The following is a 10,914-nucleotide window of genomic DNA, read 5'->3' as shown; positions in this document are numbered from 1 at the left end:
TGACTTCCTGACTTCTTGACCTCCTGAACTCCTGACTTCCTGAACTCCTGACCATTTGACCTCCTGACCTACGGACCTCTTGACCACTTGACCTCCTGACTTCCTGACCTCTTGATTGACCTTCTGACCTCCTGACCATTTGACCTGACCTACGAACCTCTTGACCACCTGACCTCCTGACCTTCTGACCGCCTGACCTCTTGACCTCCTGACTTCCTGACCATTTGACCTTCTGACCGCCTGACCTCTTGACCTCCTGACCACAAGTTTGGTAACTTTGTAGCTCCGGTGTTTCCTGTCGAGCGATGTCATCGTGATGTCATCGGGATGTCATTAGGTGTGCTCTCCCGCCCTAACCAGCAGGTGTCATGTGACGCAGGTATGGAGGTGTTGAACCGAGCGATAGAAAACATCCTGAGCTCCACCGACGAAGACAGTGGGAACCGGCGGTGATCCACGCCACGGACCACGTCCTGTCTGTGTGGGGGGCAGGTAGGCCTCTGGTAGTCTACCATGGGGGCAGGTAGGCCTCTGGTAGTCCACCTGGGGGCAGGTAGGCCTTTGGTAGTCCACCATGGGGGGGCAGGTAGGCCTCTGGTAGTCCACCTGGGGGGCAGGTAGGCCTTGGTAGTCCACCATGGGGGGCAGGTAGGCTGTAGTCCACCATGGGGCAGGTAGGCCTTGGTAGTCCACCATGGGGGCAGGTAGGCCTTTGGTAGTCCACCATGGGGGCAGGTAGGCCTCTGGTAGTCCACCATGGAGGGGCAGGTAGGCCTTGGTAGTCCACCATGGGGGCAGGTAGGCCTCTGGTAGTCCACCATGGGGGGGGGGGCAGGTAGGCCTCTGGTAGTCCACCATGCGGGGGGGGCAGGTAGGCCACTGGTACTCCACCGGGGGGCGGCAGGGCGGCGCTCACTCTGTTTCTTCTCACTCATTGGATCCTGACAGGAAGGGGAGGAGCCTCTCTGGGAGTGTCAGGTGCACTCCCTCAGCTTCCTGGGCGTCGGCCATGACAGTCACACCTTCGCGGTGATCGTGGACGCGGCAGCGCTCCCTCTGCCACGTGTTCTGGTGCCGGCCGGACGCCGGGCCGCTGTCGGAGGCGGTGCAGGCGGCGTGCATGGTGAGTCCAGCTGGACCGGTGAGTCCACGTGTCCAGGGGAGTCCACCTGGACAGGTGAGCCGGGGCCAGCGCTCCCCTGTAACTCCTCCTCCTCCGCAGGTCCAGTACCAGAAGTGTCTGGTGGCCCAGACTCCTCCCGAGGACCAAGTCGCGCACGCCGCCCCGTCAAGGTCAAAGGGCGAATTCTATGGACGCCTTCCTCCTCCCTCCTCCCGTCACCATGGCAACAGCAGCGTGAGGAAGGGCATGCTGGCCATCTTTGACACTCTTCGTAAACAAGCCGCCTCCTCCTCCTAACTAGGGGGCGGAGCCACGGAGACGGAGTCACCACGCGGCTTCTCAAACGCTTCTGTTTCGCCTGATTCTGTCACCTGAGAGACGAGCAGTGGAGCGCAGAGAGGAAGAGAGGAGACAAGAGGAGAGGAGACGAGAGGAGGAGAGGAGAAAAGAGGAGAGGAGGAGGAGAAAAGAGGAGACGAGAGGAGGAGAGGAGAAAAGAGGAGAGGAGGAGAGGAGAGAAGAGGAGAGGAGAGGAGACAAGAGGAGGAGAGGAGAAAAGAGGAGAGGAGAAGAGAGGAGAGGAGACGAGAGGAGAAGAGGAGAAAAGAGGAGAGAGGAGGAGAGGAGAAAAGAGGAGACAAGAGGAGAGGAGAAGAGACGAGACGAGAGACAGAGAGGACACAAGAGGAGAGGAGACAAGAGGAGAGGAGAGGAAGAGGAGAGGAGAGGAGAAAAGAGGAGAGGAAGAGAGGAGACAAGAGGAGACGAGGAGAGGAGACGAGAGGAGGAGAGGAGAAAAGAGGAGAGGGAAAGAGGAGACGAGAGGAGGAGAGGAGAAAAGAGGAGAGGAAAAGAGGAGAGGAGACGAGAGGAGGAGAGGAGGAGGAGAAAAGAGGAGAGGAGAGGAAGAGAGGAGAGGTTTTAAAGTCCTGTATTTCACTGTTGCGCAAACAGAAAACATCATTAAAAAAATAAATAATATTTCAATTGAGCAAAAATATTAAAATATATATATATATATCATATACATAATATGTCATATATATGTATATATATTATATTTAATATATATGAAATATCATATCTAATATATATACATATATATATTATATATATATTATATATATATATATATATATATATCATATATATTATAATATATACATATTTTGTCTAGTTTTCATCAGAAGAAATATGAAGTCACTCAAAGTATTTAGATGACGGGTTTGATGATGCATTAAAGGAACAGTCCGAAAGCCGGTCAGTGAACGCACCACCAACAAACCTGCATTTATTCCAGAGGAAGTGCCTGTGACTGCATGGCGCATGGCGCATGGCGCATGGCGCATGCTGCTCATCACGTGACTACATACAAGCTTTAGTGTGTTCGATGTCAGTCGGGAAATCTCAGTGTCATCTGTACCAAACCAACCGATGTCATGTAGAAATGAACCAAAAATAAACAAGTTACCGAGTACCGACGAGTTTTCTCCTGTAGGGCACACAGCCATGTTGACCTCTGACCTCTGACCCTGACCTGTCCATCAGTGGTGCTCAGACCTCCAGGAGCTCCTCCATCTTACAGGGTCACACTTCAAAAAAATCACTCCATGTTTTATCTAACAAAATATTCTGCTTCACGTAAATATTCCTGTTCACTATACACACACACACATATAAATATACACACACATATAAACACACACACATATAAATATACACACACATATACACACACACACACATATAAATATACACACACATATAAACACACACACATAAATATACACACACATAAATATACACACACATATATAAATATACACACACATATACACACACACACATAAATATACACACACATATACACACACACATAAATATACACATATATACACACACACACATAAATATACACACACATAAATATACACACACATATACACACATAAATATACACACACATATAAATATACACACACACATATAAATATACACACACACATAAATACACACACAAATACACACACACACATATACACACACATAAATATACACACATATATACACACACACATAAATATACACACATATATATCTGTCTAAATATATGTATATATATGTGTATAAAGACTCATGTATGTGATGTGCAGGTGGACAACAGCAAATGAGGTCAAGTGAACAAGACTAAGAGAATAATAACAGATTATATATAAAACCGATTTAATAAAATATTGTTACAGTTCATTGTATTCAAGATTCAAGATTCAAGATTCAAGATGTTTTATTTGTCACATACACACACAGGGTGTGCAGTGAAATGAAAGTGGCAATGCTCAGCAGGAATGTGCAAGGGCAACAAGTACACACTATTTACAATAAAAAACAACACAATATTTACAGTAAGTGTGTGTGTGTGTGTGTGTGTGTGTGCCTAAGAGGGGCAGTTGTGTGGGTCTTGTATATAAAGTGTGTGGTGCTGGAAGCTGGTTGTTCAAGAGATGTGAGGACCTGCATGTATACTTAAACTATTACATCCTAAACTAGAATGGGCACTGTAGAGCGCATACCTTCATATCACAAGATTGGGCATTGAATTATGAACATTTTGGCATTAGTTGCATGCCAATTGGACAAAATGTATCGTGCTATGGTAAAAAGAGTTTGACCTTTCCATGACCTTGACCTTGACCCGATTGATCCCAAAATCTAATCAAATGGTCCCCGGATAATAACCAATCATCCCACCAAATTTCATGCGATTCAAGAACATTTTGACCTGTTCATGACCCTTGACCTTTGACCCGATCGATCCCAAAATCTAGTCAATTGGTCCCCGGATAATAAACAATCATCCCACCAAATTTCATGCGATTCGGTTCAATACTTTTTCAGTTCTGCGAAAGATTTTGACCTGTTCATGACCTTTGACCTTTGACCCGATTGATCCCAAAATCTAATCAACTGGTCCCCGGATAATAAACAATCATCCCACCAAATTTCATGCGATTCGGTTCAATACTTTTTGAGTTCTGCGAAAGATTTTGACCTGTTCATGACCTTTGACCTTTGACCCGATCGATCCCAAAATCTAATCAACTGGTCCTCGGATAATAAACAATCATCCCACCAAATTTCATACGATTCGTTCAATACTTTTTGAGTTCTGAAAGATTTTGACCTGTTCATGACCTTTGACCCGATCGATCCCAAAATCTAACCAACTGGTCCCCGGATAATAAACAATCATCCCACCAAATTTCATGCGATTCGGTTAAATACTTTTTGAGTTTTGCGAATAACACGCATACAAATAAATAAATAAATAAATACACGGCGATCAAAACATAACCTTCCGGCATTTTCAATGCGAAGGTAATGATGAATATATAGTGTTTCCACCTCGATGATTAAGGATCTCTCTCTATCGGAGTGGTGGCTCTTAAAAGAGCCGTTGTTGTTGTTGTTGTTGTTGTGTCTACTTCTTGGCGGCCTTCTCGGTCTTCTTGGGCAGCAGCACCGCCTGGATGTTGGGCAGCACGCCGCCCTGAGCGATGGTCACTCCGCCCAGCAGCTTGTTGAGCTCCTCGTCGTTGCGGACGGCCAGCTGCAGGTGACGGGGGATGATGCAGGTCTTCTTTCCTTGTACCCCTCTGTGTGATGGGTACATAAATGCTACTACCCATATTCAAAGATAACGCCAAGATTCTTTACAGTGGTGTTGGATGCCAGGGCAATGCCGTCTACAGAAACCACATCACCAGATAATTGATCTCTGAGGTGCTCAGGGTCGATTAAAATTACTTCGGTTTTGTCTGAGTTTAACATCAAGAAGTTGCAGGTCATCCATGTTTTTATGTCTTTAAGACATGCTTGAATTTTACCGAGTTGGTTGCTCTCCTCTGGTTTTATCGATAGATATAGTTGAGTATCATCTGCATAACAATGAAAGTTTATGGAATGTTTCCTGATAATATTGCCCAAAGGAAGCATGTATAAGGTAAATAAAATTGGTCCAAGCACAGAACCTTATGGAACTCCGTGACTAACGTTGGTGGTTATCGAGGCGTCATCGTTTACAAATACAAACTGAGATCGATCTGATAAATAGGATTTAAATCAAATTAGTGCCGTGCCTGAAATGCCAATCGACTGCTCCAGTCTCTGTAACAGGATGTCATGGTCAATGGTGTCGAATGCAGCACTAAGGTCTAACAAGACCAGGACAGAGAGGAGTCCTTTATCAGGACTAAGGTCTAACAAGACCAGTCCAGAGATGAGTCCTCTATCAGCACTAAGGTCTAACAAGACCAGTACAGAGAGGAGTCCTCTATCAGCACTAAGGTCTAACAAGACCAGTACAGAGAGGAGTCCTCTATCAGCACTAAGGTCTAACAAGACCAGTACAGAGATGAGTCCTCTATCAGGACTAAGGTCTAACTAGACCAGTACAGAGAGGAGTCCTCTATCAGCACTAAGGTCTAACAATCAGAATCAGAATCAGAAACAGTTTTATTGCCAGGAATGTTTTCACAAACAAACGAGGAATTTTTTGGTGGAAGGTGCAACATTTGGACATGACAAACAAACAACAATCAACACGACAGAAAGACAACAAATAATGTGAAGTGTTTGGGTGTGTGCTTCAAGTGGTGTGTTTTAGTTAAAGTGCATGTTAAAGTGGCGTGTGTGGAGGAGGGAAGAAGAAGGAGGAGGAGGAGGAGGAGGAGGAAGAGGAAGGAGGCGGGAAGAAGGAGGAGAGGAAGGTGGAAGAAGAGGTGGTAGTCCTGGGGTGACAGTCAGTCAGTCCCGGGTTCCATTGATGAGCCCGACCGCCGTCGGTAAAAAGCTTTTGGTGTGGCGGGTGGTCTTGGTCATGATGGACCGCAGCCTCCTCCCTGAGGGGAGGGACTCGAACAGGGAGTGTCCAGGGTGGGAGGGGTCAGCGACAATCTTTTCGGCCCGCTTCAGTGACCTGGAAGTGAACAGGACCTGGAGGGAAGGCAGATTGCAACCGATAACCCTCTCGGCCGAGCGGATGATGCTCTGCAGCCTGCGCTTGTCTTTGGCTGTGGCTGCAGGGTGCCAGACGGTGATGGAGGAGCAGATGATGGACTCAACGATGGCCGTGTAGAATTGTACCATCATTCTCCCTGGCAGGTTGAATTTCCTCAGCTGCCTCAGGAAGAACATCCTCTGCTGGGCCTTCTTGGTGATGGAGCGGATGTTCAGCTCCCACTTGAGGTCCTGGGAGATGATGGAGCCCAGGAGGGGTAGGACTCACAGCGTCGACGGGGGAGTCACACAGGATGAGGGGCGGGTGGGGCTGCATTCCTCCTGAAATCCACAACCATCTCCACTGTCTTTAGAGCGTTGAGCTCCAGGTTGTTCTGGCTGCACCAGGTCACCAGGTGGTCAGTCTCCCACCTGTAGGCGGTCTCGTCCCCACCAGAGATGAGTCCAATGAGGGTGGTGTCATCCGTGAACTTTAGGAGCTTGACGGACTGGTGACTGGAGGTGCAGCTGTTGGTGTACAGGGAGAACAGCAGAGGGGAGAGAACACAGCCTTGGGGGGAACCCGTGCTGGTGGTCCGGGAGCCTGAGACGTGTTTCCCCAGCCTCACGTGCTGCTTCCTGTCGGTCAGGAAGTCTGTGATCCACCTGCAGGTGGAGTCGGGCACGATGCAGCTGGGAGAGCTTGTCCTGCAGCAGGGACGGATGATTGTATTGAAAGCAGAGCTGAAGTCCACAAACAGGATCCTGGCGTAGGTTCCTGGGGAGTCCAGATGCTGGAGGATGTAGTGAAGGGCCATGTTGACTGTGTCGTCTGCAGACCTGTTGGCTCTGTAGGCGAACTGCAGGGGGTCCAGGAGTGGGTCGGTGATGGTCTTGAGGTGTGACAGGACCAAGCGTTCAAAGGACTTCATGACCACAGAGGTCAGGGCGATGGGCCTGTAGTCATTGAGTCCTGTGATCTTGGGTTTTTTGGGGACGGGGATGATGGTGGAGGCCTTGAAGCAGGCTGGAACGTGGCATGTCTCCAGGAGGTGTTGAAGATGTCGGTGAACACGAGACAGCTGGTCAGCACAGTGCTTCAGGGTGGAGGAGGCGGAGTCCGGGCCCGCTGCTTATGGGGTTCTGCTTTTGAACAGCCTGTTGACGTCTCTCCAGGATGACGAGGGTCGTCGCTGAGTTGATGGAGGTGCTCCAGAGGTGTGAGCCCTGATGGGCTGGGGAGGGTGGGCTGATGGTCTGTGGCTTGTTGATGGGGCTGTGGGGGTTGGTCTCAGGCCTGCCTCATTGTCTTTCAAAGCGGCAGTAGAACTCATTTAGCTCGTCTGCCAGAAGCACATTGTTCATGGAGTGGGGTGATTTGGGCTTGTAGTTGGTGATCTGCCTGAGCCTCTCCAGACAGAAGCAGAGTCGTTTGCTGAGAGCTGCTGTTGCAGTTTCTCAGAGTACAGACGTTTAGCATCTCTCACCGCCTTGCTAAACCTGTATTTGGACTCTGTGTACAGGTCCTTGTCCCCACTCCTGAATGCCTGGTCCTTCTGCAGTCTTAGCTTCCTGAGCTCCGCTCAGTACAGAGAGGAGTCCTCTATCAGGACTAAGGTCTAACAAGACCAGTACAGAGAGGAGTCCTCTATCAGGACTAAGGTCTAACAAGACCAGTACAGAGATGAGTCCTCTATCAGGACTAAGGTCTAACTAGACCAGTACAGAGATGAGTCCTCTATCAGCACTAAGGTCTAACAAAACCAGGACAGAGAGGAGTCCTCTATCAGCACTAAGGTCTAACAAGACCAGTACAGAGATGAGTCCTCTATCAGCACTAAGGTCTAACAAGACCAGGACAGAGAGGAGTCCTCTATCAGGACTAAGGTCTAACAAGACCAGGACAGAGAGGAGTCCTCTATCAGCACTAAGGTCTAACAAGACCAGTACAGAGATGAGTCCTCTATCAGGACTAAGGTCTAACAAGACCAGGACAGAGATGAGTCCTCTATCAGGACTAAGGTCTAACTAGACCAGTACAGAGAGGAGTCCTCTATCAGCACTAAGGTCTAACAAGACCAGTACAGAGATGAGTCCTCTATCGGTCCTAACTAGACGAGTACAAGATATGAGTCCTCTATCAGCACTAAGGTCTAACAAGACCAGTACAGAGATGAGTCCTCTATCAGGACTAAGGTCAACAAGACCAGTACAGAGATGAGTCTCTATCAGCACTAAGGTCTAACAAGACCAGTACAGAGATGAGTCCTCTATCAGCACTAAGGTCTAACAAGACCAGTACAGAGATGAGTCCTCTATCAGCACTGGGTCTAGCAAGGTCTAACAAGACCAGTACAGAGATGAGTCCTCTATCAGCACTAAGGTCTAACAAGACCAGTACAGAGATGAGTCCTCTATCAGGACTAAGGTCTAACTAGACCAGTACAGAGAGGAGTCCTCTATCAGCACTAAGGTCTAACAAGACCAGTACAGAGAGGAGTCCTCTATCAGCACTAAGGTCTAACAAGACCAGTACAGAGATGAGTCCTCTATCAGCACTAAGGTCTAACAAGACCAGTACAGAGATGAGTCCTCTATCAGCACTAAGGTCTAACAAGACCAGTACAGAGAGGAGTCCTCTATCAGCACTAAGGTCTAACAAGACCAGTACAGAGAGGAGTCCTCTATCAGCACTAAGGTCTAACAAGACCAGTACAGAGATGAGTCCTCTATCAGCACTAAGGTCTAACTAGACCAGTACAGAGATGAGTCCTCTATCAGGACTAAGGTCTAACTAGACCAGTACAGAGAGGAGTCCTCTATCAGCACTAAGGTCTAACTAGACCAGGACAGAGAGGAGTCCTCTATCTGCTGCCATTATCTGCTGGATCACTGGTACAGTGGTGCCAGGAGAACAGCCTCGTCCTCAACGTCAAGAAGACCAAGGAGCTGATCGTGGACTACAGGAAGCGGAGAGGAGAGCACACCCCCATCTCCATAGACGGAGTTGCAGTAGAGAGGGTCAGCAGCTTCAAGTTCCTCGGCGTGCACATCTCCGAGGACCTCACATGGACCACGCACACCACTCACGTGGTGAAAAGGGCCCAACAACGCCTGTATTTCCTTAGGCGACTGAGGAAATTCAACATGGCCCCCCGCATCCTCAGAACATTCTACACCAGTACCATCGAGGGTGTTCTGACAGGTTGCATCACCGTCTGGTACGGGAACTGCACCGCCCTGGAGCGTAGGGCACTACAGAGGGTGGTGCGGTCGGCACAGTACATCGTTGAGGTGAGCTTCCTCCATCCTGGACATATACACCAAGCGGTGCGTGGCCAGGGCCAAACGGATGATGAAAGACAATAACCACCCCGGCCACAAACTGTTCACCCTTCTACCGTCAGGCAGGCGATACCGCAGTATCAAGTGCCGCACAAACAGACTGAGGGACAGCTTCTTCAGTCAGGCCATCAGGCTGCTGAACAAGGACTGAGACCCTCATTAACACTACACACCAGAACATATTCTGTGAATATCTATGGCCATGGTGTATATTTTATTACACTGTTTTATATATATATATATATATATTGTCTCAAAAAAGTGTATATTTTATTACATTGTTTTATATATATATATTGTCATGATGTATATTCTATTACATTGTTTTATATATATATATTGTTAATACTTTCTTCTTTTTTGTGTGTGGATATTGTATAGTTTATTCTCATTCTTATTCTTTTTTTAGTCTGCTACTGCTGTCGGGTGTTTTGCACATAAGAATTTCACAAACCGATTATACTTGTATAAAAGGGGATGTGACAATAAAAAACTTGAAACTTGAAACTTGAAACTTGATTAAGAGGTCATTTGTAGTTTTCACCAGTGCCGTCTCGGTGCTGTGGTGTTTTCTAAATCCTGATTGAAATTTCTCAAATAAACTATTATGATGTAGAAAGTCGCACAACTGATTTGCGACCACTTTCTCAAGGATCTTGGAGAGGAAGGGGATTTTAGAGATCGGTCTGTAGTTAGCCAACACCTCTGGATCCAGAGTGGGCTTCTTCAGGAGAGGTTTAATAACAGCCACCTTGAAGGAGTGTGGAACGTGGCCTGTTAGCAGAGACACATTGATAATATCTAATAGAGAGCCGCCAATTAAAGGCAAAACGTCTTTAAGCAGCCTCGTCGGGATGGGGTCCAAGAGACAGGTAGACGTGTTCGAAGTAGAAACCGTTGAAGATAATTGGTCACGGTTGATGGGAGAAAAGCCCTCCAAATATACACCAGGGCATACAGCGGTTTCCAAGGCCATTCCACTTGAGGACAGATTGGCACTGGTTAAGGGCAAGAGATTATTAATCTTGTCCCTAATAGTTAATCTTTTCATTAAAGAAGTTCATAAAGTCATTACCACTAAGGTTTATAGGAATGCTCGGCTCCACAGAGCTGTGACTCTCTGTCAGCCTGGCTACAGTGCTGAAGAGAAACCTGGGGTTGTTCTTATTTTTTTCTATTACTGATGAGTAATAGGCTGCTCTGGCATTACGGAGGGCCTTCTTATAAATTTTAAGACTATCTCGCCAAACTAAGCGGGATTCTTCCAGATGAGTTGAACGCCATATGCTTTCAAGCTTTCGTGACATTTGCTTTAGTTTGCGGGTATGCAATCATACGGTGTAGTATGACCTATGAAGTATCCTATGTATAGTGTAAGTGTAGTTTTGTCAGGATAACTTTCACTTTTTAATTAAAAAACAACATGAACCATCCTCTCGTAAACCTCTCTT

The 10,914-nt window shown here is 47.3% G+C and overlaps 1 pseudogene; it reads left to right on the top strand.

Moving 5' to 3' along the window:
- Window positions 1-1,420, top strand: part of LOC130210149 (amyloid-beta A4 precursor protein-binding family B member 3-like) — a 10,573-nt pseudogene extending 9,153 nt beyond the window's left edge.
- The last annotated feature ends 9,494 nt before the right edge of the window (window positions 1,421-10,914 follow it).

Source organism: Pseudoliparis swirei, chromosome 3, assembly GCF_029220125.1.
Source record: "Pseudoliparis swirei isolate HS2019 ecotype Mariana Trench chromosome 3, NWPU_hadal_v1, whole genome shotgun sequence".
Taxonomy (NCBI): Eukaryota; Metazoa; Chordata; class Actinopteri; order Perciformes; family Liparidae; genus Pseudoliparis; species Pseudoliparis swirei.
This window is presented reverse-complemented; position numbering and strand designations above follow the sequence as displayed.